This window comes from Odocoileus virginianus, chromosome 10 (genome assembly GCF_023699985.2).
Source record: "Odocoileus virginianus isolate 20LAN1187 ecotype Illinois chromosome 10, Ovbor_1.2, whole genome shotgun sequence".
Lineage (NCBI taxonomy): Eukaryota > Metazoa > Chordata > Mammalia > Artiodactyla > Cervidae > Odocoileus > Odocoileus virginianus.
The window spans coordinates 54,094,894-54,111,041 of NC_069683.1; positions in this window are offsets into that span (position 1 = coordinate 54,094,894).

Below are 16,148 nucleotides of genomic sequence, written 5' to 3' on the forward strand. Positions count from 1 at the left end.
AACTAAAAATGGAGCTATCATATGACCCAGTAATTCCACTGCTGGGTATATATCTGAAGAAAAGAAAACATTAATTTGAAAAGATATGTGCACCCCAATGTCTATAACAGCATTATTAGCTAAGATATGAACTGGAGGCCTTCCCTGGTAGCTCAGTCAGTAAAGGATCTGCCTGCAATGCAGAAGACCTGGGTTCAATCCCTGGGTTGAGAAGATCTCCTGGAGGAGGGCATGGTGACCCACTCCAGTGTTCTTGCCTGGAGAATCCCCATGGACAGAGGAGGCTACAGTCTGGCTACAGTCCATGGGGTTGCAAAGAGTCAGACACACAAAGAGCGATTAAACAGAGCACATATGAACTGAAGTGCAACCTAAGTGCCCATCAACAGGTGAGTGGATAAAGATGTGGAATATCTATACAGAGGTATGGCTTTTCTGAGGCTGTTCAGCTGGTCAGAGGGGTTCTCAGGGATCTTTTCCCCTGGATATTCCGTACCCACATGTTCCTCCCTGGTCTAGAGTCTTCAGAACTCAATCCCTGCCCTTTGTTAAAATCTCCCAGGAAATCATAGGCGCTCCTTCACACTAGCATGTAAATCACTGATTCCACTTCTACTTCAGCCCTTTAGAGAGACGATTGCCTCTAAACAGGGATAAACACTCACTTGTGGTTCTCAGCCTTGGCTGTGTGTCAGCATCCCTGGTGGTGCTTTGGGAAATGAGGAAGCCCAGGCCCCACTGGAACCCTGAAACATGAAAAATCATCACAGGTGATTTTCATGCACCACCAGGCCTGGAAACTAGCCCTGGTTGAGTGAGAGCTTCTGTGTGTGGTCCCTGCACCAGCATCAGCACTGCCTAACTTAGGAATTCAGAGCTGGGGGCCTGAGCTAGGCTCCCTGAACTGGAAACTCTGGAAGTAGGGCCCAGCCAACTGTCATTTGTTAAATCTTCCAGGTGATTTCAATGTGCTTTAAAGTTCCACTGCTTTCAAGAAAAAGGACCATGGTCTAAGTGGTACATTTGATCAGGAGTTGGGAAAACGTGGAGGGAGGCCAGGGGTGCCTTCTGAAGCCACACTGCATAGATGCGAGGGCTAGTCTGTGGACGCATAAAGACATCTCTGGTTATTTTTTCATCAGCTGACTCAAGTTGTCTGAGATTCATAGACCATTAGCCATGTTAGAATCTTTTCTTCCAATAGAAGGGCAGTTTTACTTAAAGTGACGGCAACACACTGGGTAGTAGTATTGATCGGTGGTGGTTATGCTGGTGGTCATGACTGGCCCCCTTCCTTCCCCTTGTACCCCACAAGCCACGGACCACAAGTAAGGCTGGTGGACAAGGCAAAGGCAGAGAATAAGGTAGTGGTAGGGGAAGTAAATGATTTGATTTGTGAAGCTAAATTGGAATGGCATCCCACTCTAGTACTCTTGCCTGGAAAATCCCATGGACGGAGGAGCCTGGTAGGCTACAGACCATGGGGTCACGAAGAGTTGGACTTGACTGAGCGACTTCACTTTCACTTTTCACTTTTATGCATTGGAGAAGGAAATGGCAACCCACTCCAGTGTTCTTGCCTGGAGAATCCCAGGGATGGGGGAGCCTGGTGGGCTGCCGTCTATGGGGTTGCACAGAGTCGGATACGACTGAAGCGACTTAGCAGCAGCAGCAGCAGCAGCAGCAGAAGCAGAGGCCATGGAACTCTTATGCCCAGTATTTCTTTAATTATAAACTTTCTCTCAAGACCAGTGATCCTAAAGTGCTCATGTGAATGGTAATGTCTTCATGGCCTGAAGTTTGCACGTCCTGAGCATTGGCTGAAATGTGAGGGTACTGCGGTTTTATTCAACCACTTATTATGGGGTATATATTGATGAACAAAAGGGATATGTTCCCTAGCCTCAGGGAGTAGGATGAAAAATAAACAGGTGCAAAGACTGTTAATGAAGAGAAGACAGAGGAAAGACACTGTGTGAGCAACTGGCAGTTTCTCTGACCTTAGGTCTGGGCCACAGGTAAGTCCTCTCTAGGTGAGTGATGTTTAACCTGAAAACTGAAGGTTTAAGAGTAATTGACCAGGTGAAGGCATGCAGAGGAGGAAAGGAAAGAGTGAGAAGAACATGAAAGAGCAGAAGAGCTCACGTGAAAACCTCAAGTCGAGAGAGGGCATGGTATGGAAGTTTTAAGAACTGCAAGCCGACTATGCCAATCCTAGAAAGCACAGGCCACCTGATAGAAGGTGAGGTGAGAAAGGTGGCAAGTCCGGATCCCCGAGGGCCTCGGAAGTTAGATGAAGTATTTGCACTAGGGCCTAGGGGTGATTGGAAGCCTATGAGAGGTTTAAAGATGACAGTGGAAGAAGATGACAGATTTGCATGAAAAATAAATCTCTTGGCTGCATTTTGGAAAGTGGATTGTAAGGGAGAAGAGGGGGTGTTGGGAGCTTTGAGGTGTGTGTTACACAAACCAAACTTATGAATGTTTGCTTAGGAAAAATCTGAAAGGAACTAGGAAATTATGAGATTAAAATTGTGCTTGTGGTTATAAGCTTTTTTCAGCTTTGTTTCTCGGGTGGAGCAGGTTTATGGCAGCTATCTTCAAAAAGAGCATAAATATCTAACATGTGATGGACCTAGACAGTGCAGGGGTGACAGAACCAATGCTAGTTAAATACTAGTTGCTTGCAAAGCATAATATAAAACATGGTGCTAGACATCATGGGGGATTCCAGGAAGACTTGGTCTTTGCCTACAAGAAACCAATAACTGAGTTATGGAAATAAACAGGAACACTTCAGTGTCCATGGAAAATTCCAGCAGTAAGTAGTGATCACAACTGAGAATGGAATCATACACTCTAAAAGAGTGAAGTAGTTTCATGGAACACGTAGGTCTCAGGCAAGGTTTTGAGGATCCTGGGGAGTGAGCAAACAGACAAGAATGGGAAGGACATTCCAGTTCGGGGGAGTAGGAGGAGAAATGTGTGCAGTGGTTGGATCCACATTTGTGGTTTCAACTTGCCTTGGTTTTTAAGGAAAGTCGACCCAACCTCAGAGGTAACAGCACAGCATGCTGGGTTTTGGCAAAGAAGAGAGTGGTGAATGTTGCCATCTTAATTACTGGTCAGTTTTCTGCTAAACCTGCTGGAACTGCAGCAGAGAGTGCCTGTGGGTGGCCTCGCTAAAAAGGTGTTTGCGGTTGACTTGAGGCCTGAGAAGGGTGGGTGGGCACCCAAGGCTTTGCCACAGAGGAGCACGGCGGGCCTTCCCTAAGTGACTAGTCAGCCCAGAAACCAGCGTGCTCTGGTCTTTAGAACATTAGCCGATACCAAGGCAGCTTAGAAGTTACATCTAACCGAAGGGGCTGTTTCTGAAGCTCACCCCCCACTCTCCCAGAAGCCCAAGTGCGTTGACCCTTCCCACTGACAGAGTCTGCTCTTGACTGGGAAGTTCAGCTGCTCTGAGGGGTGGATTCGGCTCTGAGTTGCCCTCAGGTTTCAGAGACAAGTTGCCACTTGGTGGCCACCTGCCACCATCCTGGGCTGGGAGTGAGGTGGTTGAAGAGCAGAAGGCCAAAAACGGAACCCTGTAACAGAAGAGTCAGGTCTGGGCCAGGCATGCCTCAGAGACGACAGGCATGTCTCTGAGGGGGCTCCTGGAAGACGCCTGTTACGGCCAGTGGGCCAGGATGAGAGACTGGGCCAGATGATCGGGTAATACAGGGAGTGTAACTCAGTGCTCACAGGTAAGCTCAAAGAGGATGTCAAGGGGCTAGCCTTTCCAAATGTGTGTTTTCTATGCAGATGTCCTGGCCCTGCCTGGACTGAGGGATAGGGAAGCTAAAAAATGGGGAGACCCAGAGACAGCCTATGGACCCCACCCCATCTTCCTTGGAGCTGATCCTCTTCTGTTTGTTTTATGGGGATCTGCTTAACAATTCACTCGGGGATTAAAAAAGGACTCTGATGATAGAAATCAGTTAGTGAAGTGAAAGTCGTTCAGTCGTGTCTGACTCTTTGCAACGCCATGGACTATGCAGTCCATGGAATTCTCCAGGCCAGAATACTGGAGTGGGTAGCCTATCCCTTCTCCACCGGATTTTCCTGACCCAGGCCCAGGAATTGAACCAGAGTCTCCTGCATTGCAGGTGGATTCTTTACCAACTGAGCTATCAGGGAAGCCCAGAAATCACTTAAAGTTTTATCAGTTAAATGATTTTCCACAATACGCTGTTTTGGTTCCTGCTTGAAAGAATGTCCCCCAAAGAGGAAGGTGCTTTTTGAGCACCGCGAATCTGCGATGCTCACTGGGGTGGCAGTGATGAGCGCCAGGACCTGCTCAGTCGTGGGGGCCAGCAAGCGGAAGGGAGAGGCAGAGAACTGCTGGCAGGAGGAGGAACAATGGGCCAGTGTGAGTGCGCCTGAGGGCCCACGGAGGTGACGGTCCACCAGGGCTGTGGAGGCGTGTTTGTCCAGGCAGGAAGCCACAGGGGATCCCGAGCCAGCCTGCCTTGGCACATCTGCCACCACACCTGAGGCAGAGCCCTGGGCACCTTGAGGATGGCAGGAGCTGAGCTGGGAAGCCCGCCCCAGTCTACCTGGCAGGGCCAATTAGTTTCTGGTTTCCTGGTTGCACTTGATTACCCCCCTCCCCACCCCTGCTCCACTCCCCGCCCCACCCCCCCAACTGTGTTCAAGTTGTCCAACCTTCTCTTTTTGTCACCTTGGAGTTTCACTGCCCGGGAGACACAGCTTGAGCAGGAGTGGAAGTTGGGCTCTAAGATCTAATGACAACTATCCAGGGTGAAGTGTCCTCCAAAGATGGGTGAGCCTCATAGGTTCTCACTGACACAAGTTGAATAGATGGTTTTAGGAGCGCTTCACAGCTCTCCAATTGCGTGAAGACTCTTGGGCCAACCCAGGTAAAACCATATCTTGGTGGGCAATAGTCACTGTTGACAAGATGGCACCATTTCTGGTGTCGATGACTTGGGGAGGAGGCCTCTCAGAACAGGTGGTGGGTTGGGCACAATTATCTGTGAAAGAGTCGGGGTGAGCCCACATGGAGACAAATAGTGGAAATGAGTGGGCAGTAGAGGTAGAACATGGCTCTGGCGTTCATTTGAACATTGTGTATGGAAAAGGCAGGGCCTGTGAGCCAAGGGAAAGAGTTGATCATGGTGAGTTCTGAAAGCCAGAGTGTCGGCTTGACTTCACCATGGCTGGTGTTGTACATGTATATTTTGCATAAAACTAACCTAACCCTCACAGAAATGTTATCATCTATGTATTCAGGCATTTGGCTTCTGAGTCTGGACTCTCCATCACAAGTTATAGATACACCATTGCCCAGGTTGGATGCCTGCTCTCCCCTAGGTTCACAACCAAGCCATGAAGGATGAAAGAGTCAGGCCAGTCCCCCTTTTTTTAGAAAAGACAGCTAGGTATTATTGTCAGGAAGATCCCCTGGAGAAGGGCTTGGCGACCTACTCCAGTATTCTTGCCTGGAGAAACCCATGGACAGAGGAGCCTGGTGGGCTACAGTTCATAGGGTTGCAAAAAATTGGACATAACTGAAGCTACTTAGCATGCACGCATTGTAGAGGGCAACTGGGTTAGGCAGAGGTTCTCAAATGTAATCCCTGGACTAGCAGCTGCAGCATCACCCTTTGGAGCTTGGAAGAAATGCAAATTCTCTGGTCCTGTCTCAGATCTACCACATTGCAAACTCTGACAGTCATGATTTTGACACGTGATAAAGTGAAAATCGCTAACTTGTCTCTGCCTTTGCCTATCTAAATGACTGTGGGAAGGTGATTTTGTCTCTCTGATTCTGGTTTCCTCATCTTTAAAATGAAAGGCTCATTCCAGATTCGTTTACTTTTTATTAATCCAACAGGTACCTACCATGTGACAGATTCTGAGACTACAAAGACACATGGCCTCTAGAATGGAATAAAATGACAACCAGGTGGCTTGGGATCATCAATGGTCACCACTGTAGATTCAACCTGAGCTAATTCTTGCTGGGATAGTTGTCAGAAAGACTTTCTCTCTACACCTCCCCTTTCTCCTAACTCAAATATATCTCCCCACTGTTGCCAAAAACCACATTTAAAGGGAGTATAACTCTGACCCTATTGCTTCTCAGTTAAAAATCTCCAACGGCTTCCTGTTGTCTATGCTTTCCAAAGGATTGCAGTGAAGGGCCAGACTGCTTGTGATCCTTGGAAATGTCAGAGGCCTCGACACAACTCGGCTCAGCACACATAAGCCTGCGTGACCGTTAGGAGGAAGGATTCCTGGCCAGCCAGAGGTCCTAGGTTCTACAGCACACAAGTTCATGGCTGAAAGAAGGAAAGGATAAGATTCTTATGCAACATTTGGCAAAACTCTGATCTTTCTTGGGGCTCATGTGACATTTCCCTAGAAAAACCTGGTTAAGTTTCCTGCCCACATTTCAAAACCTACAAAACATTCAGAGCAGAAGAAAATGGATGTGATGGCTCAACACTCTTCATGGTGTGTTTCATCCGTTGTGGCAACTGGAGCCACTGTGCTCACCGATCAGCAGCCTGAATCAGGCCCCTGGGACTTGGGGATGGCAGTTAACCTCGATGGGCTGGGAATTTGTTCAGGTGCAGCTGCTACTGCCTACATTGTTGTCTCACCCTCTGAGGAAGAACAGGAAACCGGTGTCGATGAATCCGTGAGAGTTTAGTGACCACACGCTCTACAACTGGCATTGTGCCAATTTTTCTGGATACAAAGGAAAGCTGAGATGCTGTCCCAAGGAACTCAACATTTTTTTCACCAGAGGAGGTAGTCTTCCAAGATTTCTGCAGCCCCCAAGCTTGTTGTCATCTACAAACCAGGCAAGCCACACTCAAGGTGAAGTGGGTCTGGGATTGCATAGCATCTGTCTGGAATTTGCTCTGAGTCTGAGTATCATCCCATGAAGACCACCTCACTGGTGCAAAATAGTCCCCTTGTTTCAGAAAGGTAAGTGTTCTGAGTTGCATTCCTGGCTCTGCATGTAGGACTGGAAGCCTCTGGAGAAAGAAGGAAGGCAAGGATGTCTGGGTTATATTAGATTCTAGGCTTTTGTGCTCAGCATCCCCTGGCAATATCTATTTAGGCATCCATGGCAGAGTGGGAAGCTCACCAGAGCCTTGACCCCACTTCCTGCTTATCTAACTGAGCATGGGCCTCCCTGAGTTCAGTTTCTACTTTTCCATTGTCTAGGCAATGGCTGGGGCTTAGTTGGTATTTGCTGAATGTAGAATATCTGGGTTTAATGTCATTGATGATTTTATCTGTATCCCTTAGTTGAGCTTTTCTAACTGTTTTTCTAAATGTGCCCTGTGTAAATACCAGGCTGGAGGCCTCAAGATGTTTATTTGAAGAGAGCCTTTTTGATCCACTGCTTTTGCTGTTCTGATGAAAAGAAATTTGTGCTGACTATCTCTGCTCCACCTCCGCCCCCTCCCCAACTCCCACTAGAATGGAAGCTCTTTGAAGTCAGGGACTTTACTTTCTTGTTCACTGCTATATCCTCAGTGCCAAATACACACTGGATGACAACAGGGGGACAGTCAACAAATATTTGCTGAACGAATAAATAGCTGAATGGATGGTGGGTGAATGGATTGAGGGATGGGAAGTGAATCACTGATTTCCTGAGACTTAACTCTCTTGGGAGGCAGTGTCATTGGTTGCTTAAGAGGTGTGGAATCACACTGCCCAGGCTGGAACTCTAGCTCTTTTGATGAGCTATGTGTTTTAGTCAAGTTTCTTAACCTCATTCTGTCTACTTCTTCATCTGTAAAATGAGGCTAATACGTCAAAGCATTGTTAGGAGGATTAGATGAAATAATACCTGCAACTATTTAGAACAGTTCCTGGCATATAGTGTGTCCAAAATTGGCCATCATTGGCTTTGTGAACAGGAAAGTACATGTGGGGGGCTCTTGGAGTTGTTTGACCTCTGTCTTCTGCCCACCCCCACTCCCATAATTTTTTTGTGTGTGATGTGACTGTATCTATTTGTGGAACACAGTAACTAACTAACATTTATTTATCTATTTTTTTTTCCATTTATTTTTATTAGTTGGAGGCTAATTACTTGACATCATTGCAGTGGTTTTTGTCATACATTGAAATGAATTAGCCATGGATTTACATGTATTCCCCATCCCGGTCCCCCCTCCCACCTCCCTCTCCACCCGATCCCTCTGGGTCTTCCCAGTGCACCAGGCCTGAGCACTTGTCTCATGCACCCAACCTGGGCTGGTGATCTGTTTCACCCTAGATAATATACATGTTTCGATGCTGTTCTCTTGAAACATCCCACCCTCGCCTTCTCCCAGAGTCCACAAGTCTGTTCTATAGTTCTCATGCCAATCAGTTTATAGTTATTGTGATCCTGTTACACTTCTTGCCCTGCTTTTGTTTTGTATTTGCTTCCATACATCATGGTAGAAATGCTGAGCTCAAGTCAAAAGCTCCCATACTCATTGTTAATAAAAGTAATACCAACAACAAGAATAACTACCTTTGTAGAGTCTGTGTTCTGGGCGTTGTATACTTTGTCAGCTAACTCATTGCCTGGATCAGGGGCCGTGGATATCCAAGTAGTGACTGACTGTTGTATCTGACTTTGTTTCTGGGTTTGCAGAGTCCAGGCTGAGCTTTGTTCACTGGTTTCTCTTTTGTGTTACTTTGACCACACATGCCTCACTTAGAGTTACTGCTTGAATTGACTGCTCTGTCTCTGGAGGCAGATCTCTTTTCCTTTGGATCTTTGAGATGTCTAAAACTTTGAGTGATCTTTCTCCCTTTCTTGACCTTTTCCGTCTTCCATTTACATTTCTATTCCCCTCTTCTTTTCATCTGCTCCATGTCTTCGTTCATTCATTCAAGCTGCTCTCCTTCCAAATTAGAGAAGTGGTAGTTCAAAAACAGCAGCACAGCTGCTCTCCCCGCAGCTCCACCTGTGACCGAAAGTTGCCCAGGAGCATGGCACGCATGCAAATAGACTTGTCTTGACATGCTGGAGCCTTTTCCTTTTTGTAGTAAACTAAACCTTTGATTCACAAGGAAATGGACTTTGGCTTTATTGTAACTCCTATTTTGATAGTGTGTGAGCACAAGTCATGAACTACACTTAGTGAAAATCCTGAGTCACTTGAGGGCTTGGTGTTTCAGAAACAGGAAGAGGAGGAGGTGCTTTGTTGCATTTTCAGAAGGAAGGGTGGATGACAAGCATCACCTCAATCGCTGGGCAAACTCCCTTCACTTTGCTCCTTTGAGCCTTTAACTCAGGGAAATGGGGTCTGACAGCATCCCTGAAATATGTTGTTTGGGGGCCTCTGGTCTTTTAACACCACACATAGAAGCAGGGAGACTGAGCAGTCTGCCTCATGGGCATGCAGAGTGGGTGCCAGGCAGGTCACAGGGTCCTGATCACTATTCCCTGTGTTGGGAACTACAGGAAAGGAATTGTCTCTGGGCTCAGAGTGTTCACAGTGCCAAGCTCCCTCCTGTGTGCGGGAAGTGATAGTCACACGTTTAAGTAGACAAGGGATCTTCCATGCTATGCTTAACCTGGAGCTTTTTGTTTTTCTTCTTAATTAGCTTTTTAGGGGCATTCCAATGAATAAGAGTTGAAAGAAGATAGATAGAAAAAGAAATCTTGAGAAAAAAAAGGAAGGACTACATTGTGATTGCCTTTGTTAGTGCTTCTGTTACCAGAGTAATGTCACCTAAATTTTTTTTCCATGAAAACCAACTGATTAGCCAACTGAGTCATGGCTCCTCCAGACCTATTGAGCCAGCCTTTCTGAGGTTGAGGCCCCAAAATACCTCTTTATAATTATTCTGTATAACTGGATGGGCGCTACTCTCTAGGCACTCTCATGGGAATTTCCATTATTAAAAAATCAGGTTTTTCATACCAGTGACAATTGCTTGAGCACAAGGCCTATGTCTTCCTCACTTTGAAATAGCATAAGTATTTGTAGAAGTATCAAGGAAGATATTTCTCCAAGGTGGCTATCAAATGTGCAAGTCTGTGGGGGAAAGTATTGCTGGTGATGTGGAGGTGACATTAATTAAGCCTATTATTTAATGCATAGTGCCACATGTCGGAAGAAACACATGGTGTCTAGAGTGATCTGGGAAACTTTCTCTTGCAAGTGCTGTTTTCTACAAACAAGGACTTTTGCAAGTATTGTTTTCCAGAACTCATGGCTAGCTAGTCCCAACATAATTAGTTTTTATCACTATCTTCCAGGATTTTTTATGACAGTCTTGGGCCATAGATCATAGTTATAACCACCTGACCCTTGGTTTTCTCATGAGCAAAATGGAAGCATGAACACTTGCCAGTTGCCTATATTGAAGAGAGGTTGTCAGTATGACTAGAGTCCATTCATCTAGTGCCAGAAGGCATTCAAGTATAGCCATAAAGAGTTGGGCATCCTCCAGTCTGCCATGGAGGCCAGGCTCTTACACATAATAAAGCCCTAGCTTCTAAACACTGGCATCCACCCAAGGCATTCGGACCTAGGTCCCTGCAATTTTTGTTCGATCAGAATGAAAGTAATTTCCTTTTATCATTGATCCTAATCATAATATCTAGTTATTTAAAGCACAATAAAGCTGGAAATCTCAACCATTAAGGCCATTCTTTGATAAGGACCTGCCAAGTAGCTGTCAGCCATATTTGTAGATGGTTCTGGGAACTGGGTGTGATGTGGTGTGAATCCCACTACTTCTTTGGCAGGACCTGCTCTTCCCTTGGAAAAGTAAAAACTGGTGAAACTCAGTGGGGTCCCTAGTGTGATTGAATTTGAGAACAAAAATGTGAAAGAGAATTCAATTATGTAGTCTCTTGATCAAAGTGAAACAATGAAAATTATATGTATAAAAGGCTGTATACTAGGCTATTACATTTAATCATTGCAAGTAATATTATTATTTTTTGGTGTGGAAGAAGAGAAAACTAAAGTTCGGAGAGTTTAAACAATTACCCAAGAACACACTGCTCTCAGTGTAGCCATATTTCAAACCAGATTCACTTAAATAATCTCTCCACGGTGCCCTGCTGTCTTGCCCAGAGGCAAATACTGTGGAAGAATGTAATGATATTCATTTGTAGGAGAACTGGATTTAGCTGACTCAGTATGTAAAGAAAACACAGGAGATGGAATATAGGCAGCAATGGAACTTGATATTATACACAAAGATTACCCATATCAATTGGGGGTCTCATTCTTGTTCCAGCTGAACTGTGAATTTATCTTAAATATTTAAAAAAATTTTATCTCATAGTATTTATTTAAAATGATCAGTGGTTCTTAACCTTGAAATTCTCATGAACGCTATGGATTGTGTCCCAAGGAAAATGTATATATACATGTAGGAACCCTCCTCCACCCTCTTTAAAATCATCCAGTCCCTTCCTTCCCCTTCTACCACATCTCTAATGTCAAGAAATCTTTCTTTAGATATATAACTTTACAAATTGCTCCAAATTTCTGGGCCACAGAAAATCTTTATAGTCTAGGGGTTGTTCAACCTGCAGACATCAGATTTTCCATGCTCTAGTCTATTCTGGGTTCTTATAGAAATATTTTCTCTTTTTTATTTCAGCCTTAAGAAAATTTCTATAATAAACTTTATCCAGGTGTTTGACCACCTTTTGCTCCCATATTTTTCCCAGTATCCTCATGGGTTGCCCCTTTTATCTGATTGCTTCCTCCAAGAGCAATTTTAATGTGAGGCCTTGTATGCTTGAGGATACTTTTGTTATGCTACAACACTTGAATAACAGTTTAGTTGGATTTAAAGTTATAAGTTAAATGGTCTTTTCTTCCATACTTTAAAAATATTTTTTTTCATTGTCTATTTGCATCATCTAGTTTTTCTGTTGAGAACTATATTAATCAGTACAATTCTTGTTTTTCAGCTGTTAATATGAACTTGTCAATAAGTTTTAGACTTTCCTGTTTGTATTAATTTTTTAAAAACTGCATTATAGTGTCCAAGTTTAGTTTTTTTTCTTTTTCTTTTTTTGGCCCCAACCAGAGATTGAAACTGTATCCCCTGCAGTGTAAGCACAAGCTCTCAACCACTAGGCCCCCCAGGGAAGTTTCCCATTTTTCTTTACTTGTATGGCCTCACTGTTAATAAACCTTTTTAATCTTAGATTTTTCATAATTTTTTTTTAAATTTTAGGAATTTATTTTCAACATATATCCAACAGAAGGACAAGATAAGAATAACAACTCTCACCATTGCTGTTTATCATAGATTGTCCAACATTATAAGGAAATGAAAGAAGCAAGAGCTGTAAGAATTGGAAAGGAAAAGATAAAACTGTCATTATTATCAGAAGAGATAATCATCACCCTAGCATAACCATAATAATCAACAGACAAACTATTAAAGCTAAGAGAGTTCAGCAAGTTTGCCAAAAATAAAATACCACAAATATTATTAGAATCTTTCTATATAAAAAATAACCACCTAGAAACTATAATAAAAAGTAAGATACTATTCAAAATGGCAAGAGAAACTGTAATTTAAAGACTTTACTTATTTAAGAATTCACTAGACTTCTGTGGATAAAAATTTTAAACTCTAATAATAAAGAGTGTAGAATATGATCTCAGTTGATACTAACAGAAAGCTATCCCATGCTTATCAGGGCCGAATTATTCTTATAACAATATCAATTCCCTCCTTTAAGCAATCAATAAATTAAGTGAAAACCAACCAAAATTCCAGCTGGATTTTTTTTGAGGGGCTTGATAAACTTATTCTATAATTTTAAGATGTACTGTAATAAATAAAAAAGAAAACTATAAAGTGTAAATACAAGAACACACAATGAGATAAATGAAATAAAATAGAATTCAAAGTCAAGCCCATATCTGAAGTATTTCTATTTAAAGAAAAGACATTGAGAATAAAGTTAAATGACAGGTTAGGAGAAGAAAATTTCTATTGAGTAAAACTGATAATACCTAGAATTGTACATATAAAATATATAAAGAACTTCTGGCAATCAGCATGAAAAACACAGCAACCCCAGTAGATTAACTGGCAAAGAAATGAAGGGCATTTTAGAGAAGAGGAAATCTAGGAGGTTAAGAAACATATGAAGAGATGCCCAAATTTATCAGCATTAGTAATATGAAATAAAACCATGATGAAATAGCACTACATCTATTAGTGTGGCAAAAATTAAAAAGCTGATGATACCAAGTTTGGTGGCAAAACAGAAACATACAAAGCCTCACAAACTGCTGGTGAGAGTTCAGGTTGTATTTGGTTAACTTAAATATAGGCATATCCTTTGACCTAGTAATCGTACCTCTGGGCATATAATTCCAAGGAAATGTTCACATGCCTTTGTAAAAGGATACATATCGGAATGTTTATTGATGCTTTGTTTGTGGAGGGAGAGGTTGGAGACAATCTCGTTAAGTATGATGCAGTGCTGCATTCCACTGAATACTTTCCAGTCATTAGGAATGACAGATGGAATGTGTACAATAGCAATGTGGATGGATCTTACAACATAGTTCTGAGTTGAAAAGGAAGAAACACTATGAGCTCTGTATTATAGCACCACTTACATGAATTAAAAATCCACATGCACGAAAGAATACACGTTTTGTAAGAACAGGTACAAATGTCTACAGAAAAAAAGGATAGATGTTGACCAGATGAAAATAGTTGCTTTGATTGGAATGGTGGGTGTCTGATGGAGGTAAAGGAAGTCAGAAAAAAGAATAGGCATGGAAGATAGGAAAGTGACAGGAAAGTGAATGGATGGATAACACAATGAATGAATAAATAAAAGAAGGACTTTCATGGACTAATGATGATAAAGTGCCATGGATGAAGAGGATGATAAAAGTCCAGATGAAAATGGAAAAATAATCTAGTATAGATGATGGTGCATAATAAGCACTTAGTAAATACTTGTTGAATGAAGAAATGCAGTATGTGGTGAATCATTTTTGCAAAGCTAAGAGGTTCTTTACTGAATTATTTTAGGAGCTTTAATTTTGGCATATCAGTTTGTTAAAAAATGTGAGCCCATGTATTTAGAGACATCTGGATGGCATTAACAGAATTACAGAATTTTTTCTCTTCCACTTCTTGAGGTATTACATAAACATGGACACCTTGTCCTTTTCCAAACTATGCCACGTAGTTTGACTTTAATTCTGACTTACAGAAAATGTCTTCCCAGCAAACATTTGCCATTTTGATCAAGTCTTGATTTCCAAATACCTGCCTATACATGGTCATTGATATCCACTTTGATACATCTAATTTCTTTGCTGGAAGCACTGAACTAGATTCTGCTTCTGAGCTTTGAGTCTGTCAGCCATCAGTTCAGTTCAGTCACTCAGTGGTGTCCGAATCTTTGCGACCCTATGGACTGCAACATGCCAGGCTTCCCTGTCCATCACCAACTCCTGGAGCTTATTCACACTCATGTCCATCAAGTCAGTGAGGCAATCCAATCATCTCATCCTCTGTTGTCCCCTTCTCCTCCCACCTTCAATCTTTCCCAGCATCAGGGTCTTTTTCAATGAGTCAGCTCTTTGCATCAGGTGGCCAAAGTATTGGAGTTTCAGCTTCAGCATCAGTCCTTCCAATGAACACTCAGGACTGATCTCCTTTAGGATGGACTGGTTGGATCTCCTTGCAGTCCAAGGGACTCTCAAGAGTCTTCTCCAACACCACAGTTCAAAAGCAACAATTCTTTGGCACTTAGCTTTCTTTATAGTCCACCTCTCACATCCATACAGGACTACTGAAAAAACCATAGTTTTGACTAGACGGACCTTTAAAACTGGACATGACAGTGGACTTGCCTACTAATACTTTTTTCGTCTACCACTGTATGAGATTTGATTTCTTAGAGCATCTTCGGGTTTGTTTTCTCCCTCCCCTCTTGCTAGAGGACAAGGATTTATCCCAGGGGATATAAACTTCTATTGATCTGCTCCAGGTTTTCATATTAGTGATCATATATTTCTACTAATAAGCATAATTCATATTCAGCTTTCACTGATTTAAACTTAATAAAGTGTAACTATTTAAAGCTCCAGTTCTAGACAAAACTTGTGTCTTACACCTAGCTTTTTACCTAATAGCCCTGTGTATGCTCATTTGCTCAGTCATGTCCGACTCTTTGAGGTCCCATGGACTGTAGCCTGCCAGGCTCCTCTGTCCATGGCATTTCCCAGGTAAGAATATTAGAGAAGGCTGTCCATTTCCTACTGCAGGGGATCTTCCCCACCCAGGGATTGAGTCCACATCTTTTGTCTCTCCTGCATTGGCAGGAGGATTCTTTACCACTAGCGCCACCTGGAAAGCCCCAATAGCCCTTTGATACTGGGCAAGTTAAATTTCCTAAGCATTTGTTTGTTCTGAACGACATGGGTAGAAGTTTTCTCAAAGAGTTGTGGTGACGAGATAATGTAGCTAAGGCTCCACACAGAGCTTGGTGCATAAGTAGTTACTATTACTTCATGGAAGTCATTGTACTAGGCCTGTCAGGAGAGACAAAGATGAATCAAGAAATGTGCCTAACTTCATGAAACTTGGAGAGAATGAAACAGATGCCCAAACTATAGAGCAATACAAGAGAGGACAAGTGAGGTCATGTTCCTCCTAAGAGACATCCAGAGAACTGCTTCTTCACTTTATAAACAAGGATTACTTGACTTGATCAAGGGGATGCACTCAGTGAGTGCCAGAGCCTTGAAGGGAACCCATGTCTCTTCTGGTGGAGCCAGGCCTGATGGTTGTGTCCCTGTTTCTGTGGACATTGCTCATGGTGGCCCAAGGCCTTGTGGCACTCCTGCCTGCCAGGCCACTGACTGTGGACCTCCGTGTCCTAAAGTCCAGAGGCTTTGTGGTGAGGGCTCATAACTCAGTCAGGAGATAGACTTTGCTGTTTTTTGAGTGAGTCACTTATGGGAATAACATGTCTTCTCAAGGCTTGCCCTCAAATCAATAACCCATTAGAGACTAATTCATTACATTCATCATTTCCTTTGACTGAAATTTTATTGAGAGATAGATGTGCTCCAGGTTCTTTGCTGGCACCGGGAAGC